Source organism: Stenella coeruleoalba (genome assembly GCF_951394435.1).
Source record: "Stenella coeruleoalba genome assembly, chromosome: 11".
NCBI lineage: Eukaryota > Metazoa > Chordata > Mammalia > Artiodactyla > Delphinidae > Stenella > Stenella coeruleoalba.
This window is the reverse complement of record NC_137157.1, coordinates 47,326,244-47,336,291: the sequence shown is the minus strand read 5'-3', so window position 1 is coordinate 47,336,291 and position 10,048 is coordinate 47,326,244. Positions and strand designations below refer to the sequence as shown.

The 10,048-nt window shown below is 38.6% G+C and overlaps 1 pseudogene across 1 annotated transcript; it reads right to left on the bottom strand.

The window, feature by feature from the left end:
* Nucleotides 1–3,271: 3,271 nt before the first annotated feature.
* Nucleotides 3,272–10,048, bottom strand: LOC307193982 (E3 ubiquitin-protein ligase MARCHF6-like; annotated as a pseudogene). Its single transcript has one exon. The product of its transcript is annotated as an E3 ubiquitin-protein ligase MARCHF6-like (transcript).

Here is a 10,048-nt window from a genome sequence, read left to right as displayed (position 1 = left end):
GAAGTTGCATAATTTGTTGAAAGTCATTTAGATAATAAGTTGTAAAGGTGGGATTCTAACTTAGTGTTCTTTCTTTTATACCAGGGTTTCTTAACTTTAGCACTATTGACATTTTGGGCCAGGTTATTCTTTGTTGTGGGGGACTGTCCTATGCATTATAGGATGTTCAGCAGTATTCCTGGCTGAACTCCGGGCCGGGAGTAGGGTAAAGAAAGGAGGCATCTGGAGCACAAAATTTAAGGAATCACTCACTCTCAGGATCTTTTAAGTGCTGACTCAGCATTTAATCCTCACAACATTTGAGAAAGTTCTCCCATACCAGCCTGTTGATTCTAGGTTTTCATTCAGTATTCTTTGGTAAGGACATGAGGACTAAATTGCATTTAGATGTTCCTTGGGAGGTGAAGAGCAGTGATGAGCTGGGGCTTTTTGCCTAATTTGTCTCTCTCATCCCAGAACATATACTCCTGGGCAAAAATGACTAATAAGAAATGGCATTCATAAGTGCTAAGTAAACACCTTCTAAGTAGTACAGAGCTTAGAATCTTTAGGTGATATGTTACAGAACAAAGAAACTAGTTGCTTCAAACTAATGAAAACTTAGAGCAAAAATTGTACATTGAATACACTCAGTCTAATTAATTTGGTCCTGGTGGTCTAGCACTTACCTGCTGGTATTGATTTTATACTGTTAGAAATTGTGTTAATTATTTTCTCATGCCTCTGCTTCAGTATAAGTATATTCTTGTTGTATGGATACATCCATTAATACCTTTTGATTAACTGGACTGTAGCTTGCATGCTAAACAATCTTGGTAGTTTGTGTAGTTCTCTAGAATGGAGTCTTTCAAAACTGAAGGATGTAATAAAAACTTGAATTTTAGGAGAACTGAGCAATAGTGCCTAACAGAATTATTAATAGTATCTAGATTTGGAGTCTTAAGTAGTTAGTTTTAACTTACATTTAACTTTCTGTTAAGCATGACTATTTGACCCATGATAATACTATTTTTTTCTTTTCTGTTTCTTTTTTGTCTGCGTTGGGTCTTCGTTGCTGTGCATGGGCTCTCTTTAGTTGCAGCAAGCGGGGGCTACTCTTCGTTGCGGTGCACGGGCTTCTCATTGCGGTGGCTTCTCTTGTTGTGGAGCACGGGCTCTAGGTGCATGGGCCTAAGTAGTTGTGGCATGCAGGCTCAGTAGATGTGCTGTGCGGGCTCTAGAGCGCAGGCTCAGTAGTTGTGGCACATGGGCTTAGTCGCTCCGTGGCATGTGGGATCTTCCCGGACCAGGGCTTGAACCTGTATCCCCTGCATTGGCAGGCGGATTCTTAACCACTGTGCCACCAGGGAAGCCCATCTTTTCTTTTTATATTGGTAAGACTGGGGCTAGATTACAGAAGTCCTTAAAAAGCTGGTAGAGTAGGCAGCTCTTGCTATTGGGTTGGCCAGAAAGTTTGTTCAGGTTTTTTGGTGCAAGGTTAGGAACTTTTTGGCCAGCGCAGTATTATAGGCAATAGAGAGCCATTAAAAATTGTCTCTTATTTCTAGACCCAAATTTAAAGGGCTTACGTGGTTAGTTCAGGCCCACTTGGATAATTGTCCGTCATAAGTCAACTTTCTTAAAGTTAACCTAATCATGGGAGTGAAATCCCATCATATTTGCAGTCCCAAGGATTATGCAGGGTAATACACCAGGGAGCAGGGATCTTGGGTCTTTGAATTCTGCCTACCGCCGACAGTCCTCATTGTATAGCTGACAGTAAGTATTGCAGTTGCCTCTGTTGTGTCAGTCCTCCTTAATACATTTATCAGTGGCCACAGATGGTGAGCTTCTGCAGCAGTGGTAATAGATTTCCCCTTGGGCTCCTAAGAGGAGTTTGGGCAGATGTAGTTAGCAGGAAGTAGCCAAGTGGTGGAGCAGTGTCTCTACATTTTCCTTTTCAGTGCTAGGAGGGAGATGGGTAATGGTGGCTCAGATGTATTATATCAGTCATGAGCAATGTATCCCATAAGTTTTAATTTATATTTTAAAATATACAGGTAGTCTAGTTACATCTCAACAAGAATACCACTTAAAAAACTTGTAGTGGAGCATAAAAGTTATTAGACATGGAGCTACGTTTCTGCCAATAACTCGACATTTTGAGGACAGATAGCATCCCTATTCCAATTTGAGATTGGGTACAAAAATATCCTAGGGCTGAGAATAGGCATAGTAAATTGCACCAACAAAAACCTTTTGTGAATTTACAGTGGAGGAAAAGTCTTCATTGAGTGTGCATGGAAAAATGTAATATAAACTCTTCATGCTTTAGTATAGTAGGTGGGACCTCATATTTTATATTAATTACTCTATATAATTAATTTTCAATGCAGATTCCAAAAGTGTTTTTGCACATGAGTTACTTACCTTTTTTTTTTCCTGTTATCTTCATCTTTGGTTACTTAGAATCCTCCTCCCCCTTCTGTTCCAGAAGTGTTGCATTAGTTTTACTTTTCTTATTTTTATCTTCATATTTACTTTGATTAATGCTTTTACTTTAACCTTAAAATTTCTCCTAGTGCTTTAAAAAAAATTATGAGACAGTAACGTTATCTTCAGATGTCTCTTATTTTCACTCTAGCACTGTTTGAGTTGGCCTTTAAGACATGCTTATTTTGCATAAGTTTCTCTTCATGGAGAAGAGTCACTTTATAGCATTAACATTTCTAGGAATTGTTTCAAAATTTAGTTTATTGTCTTAATGTTAATAAGACTTCCAGAAGTCTGTTTTTTGTCCTATATCCCCAAAGAATATATTTGATTTTGTTGTTTTACTTGGGTTCTGTAGCATTTGGTTTGATCCCAGATATTTCAAAAAATTATAATTAACTTTTAGTCTTCTTTCTAGTTTATCCAGTAATTTAGAATAGTACTGCAAATACAATTATGCTGATAAGTTGGGAAAGTACTGATATGTATTCTTCAGTGGAAATAATTTTAATAAGATATTAATACTGTTAACTACTAAATATATTTAAGGAGATTGCTTAATAAATGTTAATACTGTATTCAGCTACTAGATAAAACTTTGTGGTGGAAGCAATAAAACATTGTATGAGTTAATTTTTGGTAAGTTATAGAAATTTGTATAGCCTTTTATACAGTCACCAGTGAAATGTAACTGAAGTTAATTAGTGTCTAACCCTGACTATTAGAGTATACAATTTTGATGGTCAAATATTTAACTAGTGTGATCTATAATCATTGAAACAAACTAATAATACATAAAAGTCGATGTTGTGTGTGTGTATGAACTGATACATTTTCAGAGAATTAAAAATAATAGATTCCTGAATGGCTAATAAAGTACTTTAGTGATTGTTACTATTTATTATTGATTTTCTGAATATTATTGATAAAACACTGATCCCAATTTCTGTTTTACTCTTGATATCCACTACAATTATTTCCTTGGTGATAGGCTTGTATAATTAAATGTTAATCTAAGGCATAATCAAAGATGTGTGCTAAAGATCACATAACATATCCAAAGGTAAGTAGAAATAGTGATCCATCTACAAATACGTGGCTGCTTAGTGAAGTGGTTTAAGAGCCATGGATATTATCAAAGACTCTACTGAGCTGGACATGGCAGGCTGAATTGCTAAGTGAAAGAGGTCATTCAACTAAGAAATGGTTAAATGGCAGAGCTGGGCTTAAGACCCTGATCCTGCACTTCAGGTACATTGCTTTTGTACTGTGCCACAGCTGCCTTAGAGGGCTGAAGGTAGCTTTCGGCTCTTTTGTGCCTCCATTTAGAACTCCTTTTCCCTCCTCCTCTCGGTCACACATGAAAACACAGGAAAAAATATTGAAAGAAAACTTGGTTACACCCTTCTGTATACTGGATAAATTGGATCAATTAAGTTGTGGATCCTCATGGAAGGGGGAGGGAGCGCCTGGCTACTGCTCAGGGGTTTTAGATGGGAGTGTAATGGGAGAGCATGAGAGTGTTCTGTCTTTGGGTGTGGGAAAAGAGAAAGAAGTGAGAGAGGATGTAAGGAACCATGACTCTCAGGTGCTGGACCAATGAGTGTTTTTCAATTTGTGATGAATATTAATTTAGATTGGGGTACACTAGTGAACATAGTTACCATTTGTAGATGTATAAAAACTAATAGGATCTTACCAATTTAGAGAAGGAAAATTTTAGGTTAGGTGTAAAAAGTAATATAATTCCTGAGAAAGCTTATAATAAGTTTGTGACTAATAACTATATGGCATAATGACTTGTGCATTCCATGATTGTGTTTATTTTGTAGTGTTTCATTTAGATATATTATTTTTCTTTGATTTTCCATCTCTATTTAGGTAGCGATCAGCATACAATCAAAATAATTTAGATAAAACAATGAAAAATTTCTATATATGAATTCCTTGGAACCGTGACTTTAGCTTTGAAATTTGTTGCTTGGGCAGTACCCTCCCGTTAGAATGGCCTATTGGCTAAAGGAATAGTCCTGGAATAGTAACATATCTCAGTTTAGTGGGAAGGCCATGGTTCTGGCTGTAAAAGTTCTGTGGTCTTAACTGAGACCCATTTGGCCGTTGTGTATTATAGCATACTTACTTTAAGATGGGCATCTTTTTTTATAGCATCCTAATGTTTTTGGTTATAGGAAATTGAGGTTGATAATGAAGTGCAGTGTAAAATACTTAATACATAAAATAGTGTATAGTGTAGTAATGCATAGATTATAGGACTGGGAATCAGAAAGTCTCAGCTGTCCTTATGTAGTTTATGTCCTTATGTAGTTTAAGTATACAGCAAAATTGAGAGAGAGAACAAGAGAGAGACAGGCAGAGACAGAGACATTGATCTTTCTCCTTTATTTCTTCAAATGTTTCTCTACTTCTTTGAGACCCAGTTCAATGCCTTCTTCCTCTCTCAAGGCAATTGTTATCTTCCTCTTCTCTAAATTTACCCTTTATATTTTGTAGTTTAGTACTTAGTCATTTAGTTTTTTATATTTTTCATGAATTGTTTTCATGTCTTGGTCTTGGCAACCCCACCACACACACTTCTTACCTCTCCTCTTGCACTGCTAAATCTCAAACTCTTTGAGTGCAGGAGTCTTGTCACATAGGAATTTCTCCATCATGTTCTCTGACACGTGGGCACTCAGTGACAAATACTTGAGGTTTTCTTTGGTTGCTCTATCTCTGACTCTATTTCTTGTTTGATTATATGAGTGTGCAGTATAAACAGTATAACACATATGATTTTAATGCTCTTAAACCTTTGTGATAGTTATTTAAGTATTTATAAATTTGTTATGTAGTTGATACATGAAAATGAACAACTATATGTTGTAGATCAGCATAGGCCATTAGTACTGCTGGAAAAACAAACCAAGGCTCATAGTTTTTATATGAAAAGAACTTTATTAATTAAAAAAAATTCAGTAGATTCTGATGTAGTTGCTCATGGTTTTAATCTTGTGCTTTGAAGTATTTTCTTTTTCTGGAATGAAGTTCTTGGTTGCGACTGTGTAGAAGAAGTATGTTAATTAGATTATATTTAGTTGGTGAATTTGTGCCCACAAGAATGTGACTTTTAAAAAGTTGTAAGTTGTGCTGGGTTTGGCAGCACATATACTAAAAAGTTGCAAGTTGTACAGTTCTTGCAGATAAGATTGTTTCCTGTTTTCTTTTGCATGTTTAGTACTTTTATATATTTTTCCATGAGTAGCCTTTCAGTTTGTCCATTTGTATCATTTGACACTCAGACTTTATTTAAGTTCAGCTCTACCATCACTGGGGCTTACAAATGTTAGTCGTTTGAAATGTCAAAATTTGGATTTGATCCAAGAGTTACAAATAATATAAGCCTTTATATAAATATATCCAAATATATATTCTTAGGGGGAAAGGAATAAATAAAATACTGTGTTTATAGAGTGGTTTTAAACAGTTAGGCTTTAGAATTGCTATACGCCCAAAGTATTTCTCCAGTGAATTGCATACTGTATCAGTTCATGAATTGTGCTATAAGAAAGGTGTTTTTTTTTTTAAAGTGACAACTAGATTTAATAAATTAATATACGTTTTGTTTAAAGATGCACAGTGCACATTCTGTTTAATCCAGAGTTTTAGGGTATCCAGAAACTTCTGTTTACGCATATACAGACCTCAGACAGCAGTGATGTCAGAAGATGCAGGAAGGGCAGCAGAGCCTTGCACTGCTGCTCTCTGAATGCTGAGAACACAAGTCAGATACATTTAACTTAAAAATAATACTGAGAGATCACTGGGGAAAACCTCCGAAGAGAGAAGTCCACAAAAAAGGACACATAAAGGCAAGGGGAAGCTCAAGGTAGTTGATACAACCACTTTATTCTTGGGATGAATGTGGAGGTGGTGGAGACGTGCTTTGTTTGCCAGATTTCCATTCATAGTTCATGAGGCGTTGGCCCACAGGGTACTTGTCATTTTTAATATGTTCATAAAGGGACTTAAACTGGCAGACCTGGAAGGACAAGATTCCTGTCGATACCACGACTATCAGTAAAAGTGGAAAACCCCGCCAGTGGACCAAGTTTGCATTTCCGCAGTTAACACCTAGTAAAGGAATGGTGCCGGATGTGATGATGTAAGGTACACGTTAGGAAAGCAAGAGCACAGAGATCACTGGCGCTGCCAGTTTCCGAATGCTATAGTGAAGGTCAGTGTTCCGGATGCCATCTGCCTAAACCTGCTCAATTACAGTTTTAAACCACCACTGAGGATCCATCAGTGTTATATAGCTACAGATTCTCACATGCAGGATTCCAGGTGCCCAGTCCTGTGATGGGAAAAAAAGAGGAGTTTGATCCAAGGGAACCCTCAGGGGAGCAGCAATAACCAGCTCAAACAGGAGCCCCAGAAGAAGCAGGACGACTCCAGCCAGCAGCACTGCAACTATCGAAGTCTTCATTATCATGCAGGACTACCCTTTAACCTTCTGAAGATCATTCTGCATCCCTGTGGCATCCATGTCGCCAGCACCGTCCCTGCCTTTATGGTTAGCCAGCAAACGTAGAAACCATAAGCAGCTGTGTAGAGCTTATGGATTTTGGCAGTCCCTGTCCAAAATGACATTAACCGACGGCTGGCAAATACTGGTAGAGTAAGGCAGATGAGCCTGGCCATCAGTAAGGTTCTTGCACGTGAAGAAAATCAACAAAAATATCCTGAGTGGAAAAATCAAAGGCCGACGGTAAGGCTGAAAGCCAGCAGGCCCTCCCTGCTGAAGTATGGCTTGGTGGGCTGCATACACACCTTCCCCCACCACAGGAATAGCGTTACTATTTCAAACAGGCTGGTTATTGTTCACTGGTTGGTTTGCACTGTTCTCATTTTCTTCCTGGTCTTCCACCAAATAGGAATGAAGATCCAGCAAGTTTCCAGCAGTAATGGTCCCTGCTCACACAAGCTCCTTCAGCCACTGCTGTGTGTGTCCCTGTTCAAGTAACACTGGTAAGATAACCTGAAGCAGAAGCAGCTCAAGGGACAGTTCACCCAGTGGAGCATCACTGCGGAGCGTGACGCTGTACGGAAGAAAATTAGGCAGGAGACTCTTAATTACACGAATAGGTAGACAAAGCACCAGGAGCACGATGGAGCCAAAGAGAACCACTGACAAAATAAATCTTGGGAGATGCTTATAAATAGTCAAGTGAATCATTTCTTGTACTGGATTTTTAGAAATCTGGATCATTCAGATTCCTTAGAAACCAAAATACACCAGGTTGAAGTACCTGTCTCAGTAACAGAATGGAGGCAAAGTAGAAAACAGACACCATTCCTACTAGTTAATGCAGAAACATGATCTTTCAGAGAAGCAACAGACATTTCCAGGGAACAGATACCCAGTCACCGGCCACAAATGAGAGGGAACACTTATTTCTACCACCACTAACAAAGAGACCTTTAACAACAATATAGCAGACTCCCAGCTAGTGACGAGACCTGTGAAATTTAACAAGAGTTGCCAAGCCATGATAAATTATCAGTGTTATTGCTAAAAGTACATACCCTACTATGGTTGTGATTAGGCCTTCAAAATGAGATGCTTGGAGGTGTTCTTCAAATCCCAAATGAACAAGGGAGAAATGACCAGTGTGGTCAGGGTAAAATGCAAAACCAAGAAAGAACGGTGTGTATAAAGACACCACCCAGATGACATGTTCCGGAAACACTAGTCATCCATCAAGTCCTAGCATTCTTCCCCATGTAAACTCTTTGTAGCTCTGTCCCATTCTAAAGCATTGCAGTTCATGTGACATCAGCTGCATTTTCCCCACCTGTGTTGTCTTCCTCCTCCTCCTGTTCCACCTGCTCATCCTGGGCATCAGGGTTTTCCGGCATCAGTGCGTTCTTGGCTGGTGGCTTAGCATGCTGGTCGGCGGCAACATTTTCAGCACCATTTCCTCCCGCTGGAGCCTCATTTTGGTGATGCCTGACAGCACTGAAGGGCAGAGCAGCAAGTAGCATGTTGACCTCAATACTACTGAAAATCCTAAGAATTACAGAAAGCTAACACAATAGTTTGGGGGAAAAAAAGGCGTATACTCAGTTTAGACAATTTCAGATCGTTTTAACAATTTGACAATTTTCTGTTTTGCCTCTGTACATTTTTATTTATTTTAAAATTAAAGTGATATTTGTACATATGTAGTTTTAAAAATCAAATAATATTCAAGGCTTATAAAAATGGCAGGGCACCATCTCTTCTCATGTCCAATTCCCAGCCTTTAGGGGCAGTCAGTTTCAGTTCCTTCAGCTGTTCTGATGTGTCTTTATTTTTCTAAGTCAGTTCTGTTTTTTGTTGGCTTTTCATTTTAGACAGTAGCTACTCACTTTCCTTCTAAGAAAAATGAGGATTAGTCATCTTAATCTCTCTGCCGCCTGCAAACATTTATACATATTTCCCTTTCTCTCATCTTCTTTTTATAGGATATCAGGTTTGGGGGGTAAATTCTTTAGTATATAAATTATTATAACTATGCAAATATTTTTCACAGCCTCGTCACAAAATTCACTGTGATCGTATTTCCTTTCTTGTCCAACTTAATGTTTTCTGGCATAATTATCTGAGTTTGAAATTTTATGTACTTTGTGCCTATTAATTAATTTGCAATTCTCTGACAAATATAAAATACAATATGGTTGGACACATCAGATAATCTGTCAGTTCCTTTTTCTTCTTGGAGACAGCCTTCTGCCTCCTATTTAGAATGCAGACTTTCAAATAATTCTCCTGTTTTTCTCTAATTATTTTGTCTTGCTTTCAGTGTTGACCTGTGTTCCAAAGATCAGGGTCTGTGGTACACCCTCTCCAGGGATGAGGAGAAGATTGGTTTTGGGGTGAGGCCACTTAAATGAACTTTCAACCACTCATCTCGTTTCCAGCCGCACCCTGCATTTTTGTCTTCATTATGCTACCAATACCTGAATCTCTTCAGCATGAGTCAGCTTGCTGCTTTTTTTTTTAATTGTGGTAATGTGGTAAAATATACATAACTCAAAATTTACCATTGTAACCATTTTAAAGTGTGCAGTTCAGTGGCATTAAGTGTATTTACATTGTTGTGTAACCATTACCACTGTCCGTCAATCTCCAGAACTTTTACATCATCCCTAACTGAAACTCTGTACTTATTAAACAGTAACTGCTTATTTATCCCAGCCCCAGGCCACCATTATTCTACTTTCTGTGTTTATCAGCTTGATGGCTTCTTCCGTTCAGGTTTAGGTTTCGGCTTTCTTGGTCTAGTTAGTTTAGTTACCTCTTTTTTTCCTAGCTTCCGAAATATTGTGCCTTCTCTTATTTGCTGTTGTCTTTCCCCATTCTCTTATCCTTATGGATTTTTTTTTTGCGGTACGTGGGCCTCTCACTGTCGTGGCCTCTCCCGTTGCGGAGCACAGGCTCCGGACGCGCAGGCTCAGCGGCCATGGCTCACGGGCCCAGCCGCTCCGCGGCATGTGGGATCTTCCCGGACTGGGGCACGAAGCCGTGTCCCCT